The sequence below is a fragment of the Eschrichtius robustus genome, chromosome 16 (genome assembly GCF_028021215.1).
Source record: "Eschrichtius robustus isolate mEscRob2 chromosome 16, mEscRob2.pri, whole genome shotgun sequence".
Classification (NCBI taxonomy): Eukaryota; Metazoa; Chordata; class Mammalia; order Artiodactyla; family Eschrichtiidae; genus Eschrichtius; species Eschrichtius robustus.
The window spans coordinates 61659889-61673023 of NC_090839.1; the positions used below are offsets into that span (position 1 = coordinate 61659889).

The window sequence follows — 13135 nt, forward strand, 5'->3', positions numbered from 1 at the left end:
TTTTGCAAGATTCCAGCAGACTAAGGAGATAGTTACCTGATCATGCTGAGTGGGAAAACCCAAGCTGTATTCTTCCTTGGCCTTTTAAGTTCTGGAATCCCCCTTCATCCATTCATTATGAGCACTTGGTCATCTCATGTTGTTCTGATGGGTAGTTTCCTGTGTTTTGATTTTACCATTGAATGAACGCATCCTCTTTCTAGATACCTTTAGAAAGCTACCGGGCTATCAGTCATTCACACTTTAGTATTAACTAGTTTTCATACAGCATTTTAATTTTGTTTTAAATTTTTATTTATTTAATTATTTATTTTGGGCGGGGGCTGCGTTGGGTCTTCGTCTCTGTGCGAGGGCTTCCTCTAGCTGTGGCAAGCGGGGACCACTCTTCATCGCGGTGCGCGGGCCTCTCACTGTCGCGGCCTCTCCTGCTGCGGAGCACAGGCTCCAGATGCGCAGGCTCAGCAGCTGTGGCTCACGGGTCCAGTTGCTCCGCGGCATGTGGGATCCTCCCAGACCAGGGCTCGAACCCTTGTCCCCTGCATTAGCAGGCAGATTCCCAACCACTGCGCCACCAAGGAAGCCCTCAGCATTTTAATTTTTATAAAAGCACCTTTATCACATCTACCACCTCTCTTATGCCCATGAAGGAGGTACTATCACAGCTGTCTCCACTTACTGTTGAGGAAATTGAGTATCAGGGAGGCGGAGTGACCTACCCTAGATCGTGCAGAATGAACCATGGACTCCTAGCCCAGTGATCTTTGCATCGCCCCCACGATGCACTAGCTATTCGTCTTCCGGAGTTGATGGGCTAGGAGGTGTTACGTGAATGGCAGCTCTTAGGGCAGAGAATGAGAGGGCCCTGAGCACCTGCAAGGGGGGAGGGGAGCACGTGAGGGGGGTGGGGTGGGGGGTACGTGTAGGCGGGGGAGGGCCCGATGCTCTTTCCCCTCCCTTTCATACGGAACCTTGTCTGACTCCGAATCTAGGTTTCCAGAGCCCGAAATCCGGGCCTCAGGGTGCAGATGGGGCAGCTACACTCGCCCGCAGCCGCGAGGGTCCAGAAAAGGGTCAGGGGGTAATTAAAGTCCAGGTGAAATCAAACTATAGAGCCGCCCCGCTTTTAGAGACGGGCTCCCCACCCCCCATCAGATAGGCTCCCCTCCGGCTTGGTGGGGGCTCCTGGCGGCCGCCGCCACAGCCCGGACCCTCGCTCCCGGCCCTCGCAGTCCCTCCTCCAGGCCCCCAGTTCTTCCGCCCCCGGAGGCCGGACTGTGCCCCCGTCCCTCCTTTCCCCTCCCTCCCGGGGGCGGTGGCCCGTGGCGGACGCGCTGATTGGCGGCGGTGCGAGCGAGGGCCGGAATCGGCAGCTCTGATTGGCCAGAGTCTCTCGGCGGAGCCAAGAAGCTCGGCGAGTCGCTGGGGGAAGCTGGGCAGAGACCGGGAGGAACCGGAGCTCAGGGCGCGGATCCCTCAAGTCGGTGCCTCGCAGACCGGAGTCCGAACGTTGGAGCAGGGGCTTGGAGGTAAGGACCTGGCGCAGGGTCGCGTGAGACGGGCCCTTCCGCGGCAGCTGAGACGGAATCCTTCGGCCCTGCCCCAGGGAGCAAAAACGGGGCATCTTCTCACAGAGACGGAGCCCTCATCTTCCCGAGACGCGGGTCCCCCGCCCACCCCCGGAAAAGAGAGGGTCTCTCACCTCCCAGAGAGCAAAATAGTTTCCTTTTCCCTTCAGAAATGGGCCTTTCCTTCCTGGCCCCCGGCTCTAGAGATAGGATTCCTCTTCTTACTTTACCCCCTGGAATGGAGCGTGCCCCCTCAAAGTGGGTTCCAGCCTCCCCAGGTATCGAGGGCCCCTTCATCTCTTTGGAGACCCATGCCCCTTCCCCCTCCCTAAAAAACTAAGTTTGGATTCTTCTCCCCACCCTCCCTTCTCAGCTCATAGATAACGGTGTGTTTCCTCCAGGAGGGGAAATAAGCCCCTCCTTAAGAGGATATCCCTCTCCAGAGATTCTGCATGTCACCCTCAAACCCCATACAGACCTCCCTGGGCCCCCCAACTCAGAAACTGGACTCTGCGATTTGCCTTTAGAGGTGGATGATTACCTACCTCCTCCCACCCCCCCATCCGTAGGAGAGAGATGGTTGGTTGCCTCAGACACCTCCACACTGAAGGCATTTGGGGGATTTCCCCTCTTTCTCCAGTCAAGATATAACAGAAGGGGTTTTCACACTCAGAAACAGGGCCAGGGTCTGGTCACCAGTCTGGACCAAGTCACCCACCTCAATCCACCCCTCTGTAACCCTTTTACACAAATCCCATCCCACTAACACCCCCCCCATCCACCTCTCCCAGTCCCATCCTTCCCACCTAATTCCATCTCACCTTTCCTCACCCACCCTGGCCAGAGGTAAGGCCAGAGGATGAGGTTTAGTAAGACTGGAACTCTTAAAGCTGGGATCCTGAGCCTAGAGATCATTCCAGGAGCCTCCAAACTGCCAACAGAGGTGGCCTCTGAGGCAGCAGGACCAGCAGGGACCACCCCCCGCCAACACACACACACACACACACACACACACACACACACACACAAAGGACTGTGCTCAGAATATCCTCCCCTGAGGCAGGCCAACCCCTCTTCTAGAGAAGAGGGTGTCAGTGCAGACAGAAGGGCCCCAATTTGCTCCCTGGGGCTGCCCCTCCCCCAGCTCCTGTGGGCATTGCCCGGTGGAATTCCCTAGGCCCTTGGCCAGGGGAGATGCTGCAGGAACCATCCGTTGGGCTGGCTTCAGTGAAGCTGGACTAAGGGACAGGATGTTGGTGACCTGAGGGGGGCTGGGCACCGCTGTAATCTGGAAGGCCAGGATGGGGGCGGGAGGCAGGGGAGAGAAAGGCAAGGAGCTTTGCTTTGCTCTTTGGAGCTTCACCCTAGGGGTGGAGTAGGAGAAGCATGTGTCCTGGACGCCCAAAGAGGTCAGCCCTGGAGAGAGAAAAATGGCCCAGTCTGGAGTCCTTAGACCTCCCAGGGACTCCAAATCAAAGATCTTGCTCCTTCATTTGACAGTTGAGCAAAGAGAGGCACAAGGAGGGGAAGAGACTTGCTCAAGGTCACCTAGCCAGTGGGTGGCGAAGCTGGTCACAGCCTCTCCGGGACTCCTGGGCTGCCGGGGTCCCGGACACCACCTCTTGGCCTCATATTTAGAACCGGGACTTCTGGGCACTGTGGTCCCCACTTGTCAGAGGTGGTACAGAGGCTCTGCCAATGTCACGCAGCTAGGAAGGGACAGAGCTGGAACCCAGCGCTGCCCCCCAACAAGCCACCTTGTAGATCCATTCCCAGGGCCTTGCACTTCACCACTCAGCCCTTGGGATCTTTTTATTGAGCCCACTGCCAAATCTAGGCTTGCCAGAATACAAATGGACTCAGGATAGCAAATGAGATCAGTTGCAAGAGTCTGGAGCCGACGCTGCTGCAGGAATATCTGTTGCAGGTGAGGCTTGCTCCAGGCACTTTGGACAGAGCCCCCCCCCCCCAGAACTGGAAGTCACAACCCCTCCCTCCAGAGCCCCCCCGCCTCGATCCCTGCCTTTTCTCTCTGACCCCGAGTTCCCTGCCGCGATGTCCCACCCCAGCTCAGAGCCTGCTCCTTTTCCTGAGGCATCGGATGCCCACCAGCCCACTGGGGCAATGGCAAACAGGTCCCTACAAATGGGAGGGTCTTGAGGCAGAGACTCCCCCTGCCTCCAGCTAAGGGGTTGGCTGTTGTGCTCCAATTTAGAGCAGGGATCCAAGTCCAAGGTGCCAAGGTGAAAGTTCAGAGTATGAGGGAGAACTGTAGTGCATGGGGGTTGAGAGATCAGTCTCTGAATCCCTTTTATCAGGGTCTAGAGCCCAAATCTGCTACTTAGTGTGTTTCTTGGAGGAATTATTAACTTCTCTGTGACTCAGTTCCCTCAGTGTCCTTATCAGGGTAAAATGAGTTAATCTTTGTAAAGTGCATGGCACAGGGCAAGTGGGTGGAAGCAGTGATTATGATTACAAGTCAGAAAACCTCTAAACCTGGGTAGGGAGGTTGTGCTTTTAGGTAAAACTTATGACTCGCAGTGTAGATAATCTCTCAGGGGTAGAGGCAGCGAACAGTCAGCCCCTGCTTGGAGACAAGGGTGATGTCTTCCCAGAGAGACCGTACAGTATGTGGAATGCACCGCAGACCCTAAAGTCAGATGGAGCCGGGAGTCTACTCCCATTACTGCTGACGGGAGACCTTGGGCAGGTCATCCACCTCTCTGAGCCTCAGTTTCCTTATCTTTGAATTGGGTTTGTTGGGGGGTAGGCATCAGATAAGAGAGAGGTCTAGAGCAGGGTTTCTTATCCTCAGCAGTGTTGCCGTTTGGGGCCGGATCATTCTTTGTTGCGGGGGGCAGGGGGCTGTCCTGTGCATTGTAGGATGTCTAACAGCATCCCTACCCTCTACCCAGTAAAGCCGCTTGCAACCACTTCCATTTATGACAACTAAAATCATCTCCAAGCATTGTCAGACGTCCTCTGGGGGGGTGCAAAATCTCCCCCCCCCCATTGAGAACTGCTGATCTAATACAGGTGCCCCACTCACAGTGGATGATTGACATAAGAGAGCATCCTTCTTGTTCAGGTTCCTCGTTCTGGTTTGTACATCATGGAGGCGGTGTGTTCAACTGCTGAGCCTCCCGATATTGAGGGCAGTATTGACCCCTCACATTTCAACAGGAAAGTCTGGAGCACCTCCATGTATATTACTGTAGGTTTCCCATTTTACAGGTGAGCAAACGGAGGCCCACAGAAGTTAAAGGACTCTTCTAAAGGCATTACCCCCTTCCCTGCTAGAAGTCCAAGAAACATCCATGCAGGAAACAGTTTTAGAAATCACCTAGTTCCTGGGCCTTCTCAGATCCTTTGGCAGTCTCTTTCAGAATTTAAGCTGCGTGCTCTTGGGCCCAGCCATCCCACTTCTAAGAATCTCCTGTAGAAACGCTCACACAAGCACACAGTAGAATGCAGGAATGTTCGCCTAAGGGCTTGGCAATCCAAGATGGGAAGGGGTTCCATTACATGGGAATATAAGCCGTCTTTTTAGAAGAACTGGGGAGAGCTATATTCCTGACCTGGAAAGACCTCGAAGACATGATTTAGTGAAAACACTAAAGTTACAGCATCAGTATATACAGTATTTTAGTAAGTATATGCAAATACGTATAGGGAAGCAAGGAGCATGAAACAGGCCTGTGTGTGTGTGTATATACATATACATATATATATGTCAATGAATCTATCCAGGGGGAAGAAGAAGAAAAAGAATCCTCTAGCCAGCTTCCTGTGCATTACAGATGAGCCAAGCACAGTCCCCAGAGGTTGAGACTTGTTCAGGGTCCCTCAGCCAGGAAGGACGGCAGGGGGACTGTAGCCCGAGTTCTACAGCCCAGGCTGGGGCTCTTTCAGCTGCCTGGCCTCCAGGTCAGTGTGGTGGGTGGGGTCTGAGGACTGGACATTCCTGCACACCCTGGTCCCTCTCTCCTGGGAAGTAGTCAGGCCAGAAGCTGCCAGTGGCTGAAACTCAGGCCTTTGAGCTTCCTAAGAGTTCTGGGGCCAGGAGACAGGAATCTGAGGCCTCACGTCCACAGGCTGAGCCTCTGCCCTGGCCACAGCGGATTCTTTCTACCAGCATCCCGGTGGGTCTCGAGGTCACACTGACCAGAGCTGAATTGGGCTTCCACCAGCATGATGGCCTCAGGCCATGGCCATTTTACCTGTCAGTGTCACATTTCCCCATCTTGGAAAAGGCAATAGTATAAAAACAAAGAAAGAAAGAAAGAAGGAAGGGAGGGAGGGAGGGAAGAGAGAGAGAAAAAGAAAGAAAGAAAGAAAGGAAGGAAGGAAGGAAGGAAGGAAAGGAAGGAAGGAAGGAAGGAAGGAAGGAAGGAAGGAGGGAGGGAGGGAGGGAGGGAGGCAATGGTAGAACCTACCTCTGGGTTACTGTGAGGATTAGCTGAAACCCTGTTCAAACACCTGGTACCTGGTCCGCCTTAAGTAATGTGAGCCCTGGCTCTCTCCATCTCTGTCTGCTTGCCAGCCCCCCTTGCCAGGATGCAGGGGAAAAAAGCCTCGTGGGAGCCTGAGGGCTTCAAGAACACCCAGGCCGAATCACCCCCCTCCCTCCACTGCATCCCTGCAGAAAGTCCGGGAGGGGTTTCTAAAGGTGTCTGCGCTCCTCCCTCTCCCTTGTGTCTGACTAGCCCCACGTCTCAGGCATTAAACTCTCTTACCCATCCCCGGAATGGCATAGCCTGATATGGCCTCTAGTCACACATTCTTTCCGTAGCAGCGGGCTCGACTCCCCAAGGGCAAATTGCCCTCCTTCTTCAAAAGCTGTCTCCCTGACCCTCCCTGCCCACAGCCTGGAGATCGATTTTTCCTCGGAACTCCCAGCACTTACATCTGAGGCCTCCTTGGGTCCATGACTGTTTGCTGGGTTTTCTCCCCTTCTGTATCCCTGGGGAGTAGAGATCATACAGTCAAGTCTCATTCCCTCCTGTCCCGAATGCAGAGCACCGTTCCTGACACACAGTAGAGACTGGACGAGCATTTATTGTGCAATACATATAACATAAAATTTACCATTTTAATCATTTTAAAGTGTACACGTCAGTGACATTAAGTACATTCACAGTGTTGTGCAACTCTCACCACCCTCTAGTTCCAGAACTCCTTCATCACCTCGAAAGGAAACCTTGTCACTCTCCCTTCCCCCAGCCCCTGGCAACCACTAATCTCTTTTTTGATTCAATAGATTTGTCTATTCTGAATATTTCATATAAATGGCATCATCCAATATGTGGCCTGTTGGGTCTGGCTTCTCCACGTTGTAGCATGTATCAGTACTTCGTTCCTTTTTATGGCTAAATAATATTCTATTGCATGGGTATACCACAGTTTGTTTATCCATCTGTCAGTGGATGGACATTTGGGTTTCCAACTTTTGACAGTTGTAAATGATGCAGCTATGGGCATGTATGTACAACTTTTGGTTCACAGATCTGTTTTCAATTCTTTGGGAAGTGGAACTGCTGGGTCATATGGTAATTTTTTGCTTAACCTTTTGAGAAAATGCCAGACTACACCATTTTACATTCCCACCAGCAATGTGTGAGGGTTCCAATTTTTCCACATTTTTATCAACACGTTTCTTCCGATTACTGTTATTACAATGTATTATTGTCATTCTGGTGGATGTGAAGTGGTATCTCATTGTGGTTTTGATGTGCATTTCCCTGATGGCTAGTGATGCTGAGCATCTTTTCATGTGCCGGTTGGCCATTTGTATATCTTCTTTGGAGAAAGGTTCATTCAAGTCCTTTGCCCATTTTTGAATTGGGTCGTTTGTCTTTTTGTTGCTGTTGTAAGACTTCTTTATATACATAAGTATATCTTTGTGTTGCCATTTCCTCTTGCATTTAAATATTTGCTCAGCTCCTGAGGGTCAGGTGCTGTCTTGTGACCTCGGGATGTCAAGGTGACTACAATATAGTTCCTGCCCACAAGGGGCTCCCAGTTTATTTATTTATTTATTTTTATTTATTTATTTTTGGCCATGCTGGGTCTTCGTTTCTGTGCGAGGGCTTTCTCTAGTTGCGGCAAGCGGGGGCCACTCTTCATCGCGGTGCACGGGTCTCTCACTATCGCCGCCTCTCTTGTTGCGGAGCACAGGCTCCAGACGCGCAGGCTCAGTAGTTGTGGCTCACGCGCCCAGTTGCTCTGCGGCATGTGGGATCTTCCCAGACCAGGGCTCGAACCCGTGTCCCCTGCATTAGCAGGCAGATACTCAACCACTGCGCCACCAGGGAAGCCCTATTTATTTATTTTTATTAATTTTTATTGGCGTATAGTTACTTTGTGTTAGTTTCTACTGTACAGCAAAGTGAATCAGCTATACGTATACATATATCCCCTCTTTTTGGGATTTCCTTCCCGTTTAGGTCACAAGGGGCTCCCAGTTTAGAGCAAAGTTTCTTGACAGCACTAGTGCCATTGCTGGGGTGCGTTTGGGGGTGCTGTCCGTGCACTATGGGATGTTTAGCAGCATTTCTGGGTTTTACTCCACTCGGTGACAGTAGCACACTTCCCCCCAAGTTGTCACAATCAAAAATGTCTCCAGACATTGCCAGATGTCCCCTGGGGGGCCACTTGTCCCCTGGCTGAGAATCACTGGTTTAGAGGCTTAGACAGTTGTGTGTATCTACAACTTCAGTCATATCTCTTGTGCCTAATAGGGTACATAGTGGGCGTTCAGGACTTATTTGTTGGATGTTGGATGGGTGGGTGGATGGATGGATGGATGAAATAATGAATGCAATTTACAGGGTTTGGACATGTGCCTGAAACTCTAATATGTGAAACAAAACACTGTTCTTCCAACTGGCATATTCTACCCCTTTCTGCCTAGCGCAATGGTTCTCACACTTGAACATCAGAATCCCCTGGAGGGTGTGTTAAAACAAAGATTGATGGGTCCCACCACCAGAATTATGGTCCCACCACCAGAATTATGTTGAATCACCGGCCCCGCAGAATGCTCCCAACCCGGTTTCCATGTCCCTTGGGAACCCTGCACCAGACTTCTCCCACCTTCGCCAACCTGTCTATCTTCAGAGGTCTCCTAGTCTTAACTGCCAGCACCTCCCACTTGGGTGCTAACACTTATGACTTTGGACTATCAACAACATGCTGGACATCTGTCCCTCAGCCACTGCATTGAGAATTCCTTCAAAGCCGGAACCCACCATGTCCTAGCACCCCTAGAACCCTGCTACCCAAGTGTGGTCCAGTGCCCAGCAGCATGACATCACTGGGGAACTGGTTAGAAATTCAGACTCTTGGGCCCCCTCAGGCCTACAAAATGCAGTCTGCATTTTAACACTATCCCGGTGGGATGGGGGGGTTCATGTGCGCATTCAAGTAGTTTGGGAAACCTGTCCTAGGCCATCTCCGTAACCCTCACAACTCAGAGCTAATCCCTTGCAACTTCGCTGATGTGTTATATTGACAGCATCTGTTACACTGTAAACGGTGTCTGGGCTGGAACCTCATTAGCGTGTTACTGGCCGTTCATCTCTTTGCCTGATGTATTTTATCTCTTGGAATGCCTAAACTGACCTTGCTTTACCCACTGGAAAGCCAGAGGGGCAGCGTCTTGCTCAAGGTCGAATGATGACCATGAGGCAGAACAGAGAGATGGCCATCCACTCCTTAGAGCGGAGCAGTTGAAACACCTTGGTGGTGACACATGAAAATATGGGGTGGGAGGGTAGCATTCTGCGGCTACTAGGTTTGCTTTTCAAACGTGGAGAGCTGGGAGATGATTTAAAAGTAGGCCAAAAACAGGGACTGAAGTGGTATTTTGCCATTTATTCAACGAGTATTTATTGAGTACTTCATAGATGCCAGACATCGGCATCACGTGTATGGTATTAACAAGGAAAACAAGGTCTCCCTCTTAGTGGCTTCTGTCTAGGTGAGCAGGCTAGCCATCTGCATTCATTCATTCCTGTGAGTGTGCCCATTTGTTGCACAACTTCCGTGTGTCCTGACAGAACTAGTGGGGTGTGTGTGTGTGTGCGCGCGTTCATGGTGAGGGAGAGACGAACACCCAGCTACTACACCAGAGGATCTTCTAGGCTAGCTGTCAGGGGACAGGCCTGTAAACAACCATTCAGAGAGATGAGTGCCAGGTGTGTGGGAGTGGATAGCGGTCAGAGCTCGGAGAAGGAAGAGGTTCCCTGTCCCTGGGGATGCTGGGAAGGAAATTTCAGGAGGAAAAGTCAGAAAAGCCAGGAAAGATATTCTCAACAGATAGAACATGAACAGGGGCTCAGAGACTTCATGGAAAACTGTTAAAAGAAAATCTTCAGGAAAAAGGTGGTGGGGGGGAATAAAATCATGGCTCCAAATACAGATGCAAAAACAAACACTTGTCAGTGATTTTATTAAGCTCATTCAGTGAGAGAACCAAGCAGATGTTGGAACTGGTTCAAAGGAAAAGTCAAATAAAGCATAATTGTCTACAGAGTAAAGGAATGCTGAAATGCATTACAAATGGAGACCAAAAAAATGGTTGGACAAGACAGAATTGGCTTCTCTATCAGATTCCTACAACTTACAAAGACTTGAAAAAAGTAGCTCGAAGATAATGAACAGGGCTAGAATCAGTTATCTTAAAAGTTTGTGTTGTATGTAAACAATGCATAGTTTTCCATTGAGATGCAATTTTTTTTTTCTGTAAAACCAATGTTCAGAGGATGGGGGAGGCATATGGCGGAGCCCACCGGGGTGGATGGACAAGGAGAGGGAAGCTGCAGTGGGGCTAGATCATGGACAGCCTGGTGACCCTAGATGAGTTCAGACTTGACCTAGAGACCCCTGGGGAACCTGGAAGGGTTTTAAACAAGGAGGTGACCTGATTTGATTAGCACTTGAGTAATATCCTTCTGGAAGATTCGTGGAGAGTGGACTGGTTGTAGAAAGAGCAGACAGAGAAGCCTGTTAAAAGATGAGATGGTGGGGACTTCATGTAGAGTAGGGCTTGGCAAATATTTTCTTTAAAGGTCAGGTAGTAAACATTTGAGGCTTTGTGGGCCACACAGTTAGGATCGCAACTGCTCAAACTGTACCGTGAAATGTAAATGAATGGACGAAACTGTGTGCTAATAAAACTTTATTTACAAAAACAGGCTGGGGGGCCAGATGCCGCCCCCCCCAACCACAGTTTGTCAAGCCCTCATCTAGAGCAACGTCGGAGAGGCTAGAGCTGTCCATGGTTTTGACAGGCCTCCTGTATCCCTTCCTCTAGGTGTTTAGAGTCCATTGGCAGCTATTGGTGGGAGCCCAGGGACACCACTCCCGTCCCTTTGAATGTGGGTTCCCTGAGGGAATCAGACAATCCCTGGGGTGGATCACTGGCCTTCTAGCAAAACCTTTCAGGACCTCGAAGCTCCTTCAGGGCAAGATTGGCCAAACAGCCTCTTAAAGCAGCCAAAAGAGCAAGCCATCACCTCCGCGGGGCTTTCCTGTGTAGGATCAGAGCCTGCCTCCCCTCTTTGCCCAGAGCTGTAAATAGCTCTCTGCTGGCTTTGCAAGTGCCATTCTGGGGACAGGCTGGAAATGAGCACACCAAGGAGCATTTGTGCAAATTACTGCCTGCATGCAAATTTGCATGCCTGGCATCCTGCCCCAGCCCTAAGTGCACATTCCTCCCAGGGGCTGAAAGCAAGACTCAAAGAAGAGCCACACACAGAAGCGCATGGACGTTCTGACCTGGGGACAGTGTCCAGGAGCGATCCAGGGCTGGGCTGCCAGGGTAATGATAAGCTAGAGGGACGAGAGGAAACATTCAGAGGCCCCTGGACGGAGTTTCAACTCAGGCTCTGCCCATCCTAAGGCAATGACCCATAAACAGTGGCCGCTCATGTTTGCTGAGAATTTGGTGGGTGCTAGGGCTATTCTGAGGGTTTTATGTGTATTTTGTTCGTCTCATTGCTCACAACAACCTAAGGAGGAAAGACTGATCAGGTTACAGAGGTAGGAAATGGAGGCTCAGAATGGATGACTGACTCCCGGGCTCTCATAGTAAAAGCAGCAAGTCTAGAGAGAAACCCAGGCTTACAGACCCCGACCCCTGCTGTCTAACACTAAGCCACGTGGATGCCTCTGGGTATGCCCACTGCTCTTGCTGGCCTCAGTTTACTCATCCATCAATAGGAATAATAATGTCTTATCCCTTGATGATCACAGCAGGGTTTGGGAGGACCAGCTGCCACAGCAAATGAGAAAGCAGGGTTCGAAAGTCAAAAATGCTGAGTAAAGCTGGTGGTGGGTGGACAAAGTCCAAAGCACTTCCAGCAGCAGTCACCCACCAGCAACTCGGATCATTTGCGTAATTGATCAGATTCGACCCTGTGCAACCCCTCAGTGTCCTGCTGTGGGCTTGGGGTGGGCTCTGTTTCTTAGACCCTCCTATGGGGTCAAGGAAGAAGTCCTGTATTTGGAAAGCAGCTGTGTTGCTGGCCCCCTGAGCGCCCTGGAGGTTGTGACTTCTGGGTCTCAGTTTGCTCATCTGTAAAATGGCAACAATACTGCCCTTTGAAACAGTGTATTGGTAGTTATTAGATTGGATGATAAGGGTGAGTGGTTGAATGCTTTCTACCTGCCAGGCACTGGGCTCTATTTGGATTATCTCATTTAATGCTCTCAATAATTCAGATAGGGATGACCTTTCTGTGGACATGGAAACAGAATCAGAGAGTTTTAAGTTTCTTGGCCAAGTTCACAGAGGTAGGAAGGGCCAGAAACTGGACATGTGAGACATAATTCAGTCCATAGCAAGACTACTATAAATACTGTTGCCATGAACATTCTAGAACAAAGTGTTTTAGACTCCATCAGCAGTGTGTATGAGGGTTCCACTTCCTCCATACCCTTTCCAGCTCCAGCACCTCGACTTGCTATTATATTTTAGCCATTCCAGGGGGTGTGTAGTTGTGGGGTTTTTGTTTGTTTGTTTGTTTTATTTTTGGCTTCATTGGGTCTGCGTTGTTGTGTGCGGGCTTTCTCTAGTTGCGGCGAGCGGGGGCTACACTTCGTTGCAGTGCGCAGGCTTCTCATTGCAGTGGCTTCTCTTGTTGCGTGCAGAGCACGGGCTCTAGGTGCGCGGGCTCAGTAGTTGTGGCTTGCAGGCTCTAGAGCACAGGCTCAGTAGTTGTGGAGCACGGGCTTAGTTGCTCTGCGACATGTGGGATCTTCCCGGACCAGGGCTCGAACCCGTGTCCCCTGCTAACCACTGCGCCACCAGGGAAGCCCCTGTAGTTGTTTTAAAAATTTCTCTACTAACTGAATTCTATCACCTTTTCTGTATGTCTGTTGACCATTTGGACTTCCTATTGTATGAAGTGCCTCTTAAGATCTCTTGTCCATTTTTCCTTGGACTTGTCTATTTTCTTTTTCTTATAGCTTTGTAGGAGTTATTTAATCATGCTGGATAGTGATCCCTTTGCCAGTTATGTGTTATGTATCTTCTTCTACTCTGTGGCGTGACTTTAGTTTTCAAT

The 13135-nt window shown here is 50.6% G+C and overlaps 1 protein-coding gene across 1 annotated transcript in view; it reads left to right on the plus strand.

The window, feature by feature from the left end:
• Positions 1 to 1407: 1407 nt before the first annotated feature.
• ABAT (4-aminobutyrate aminotransferase) overlaps positions 1408 to 13135 on the plus strand; it is an 85048-nt gene continuing 73320 nt past the window's right edge. The window contains exon 1 of the mRNA XM_068525083.1: positions 1408 to 1526. The gene's annotated coding sequence lies outside the window, so the exon portion shown is untranslated. The remainder of the gene's footprint in view (positions 1527 to 13135) is intronic.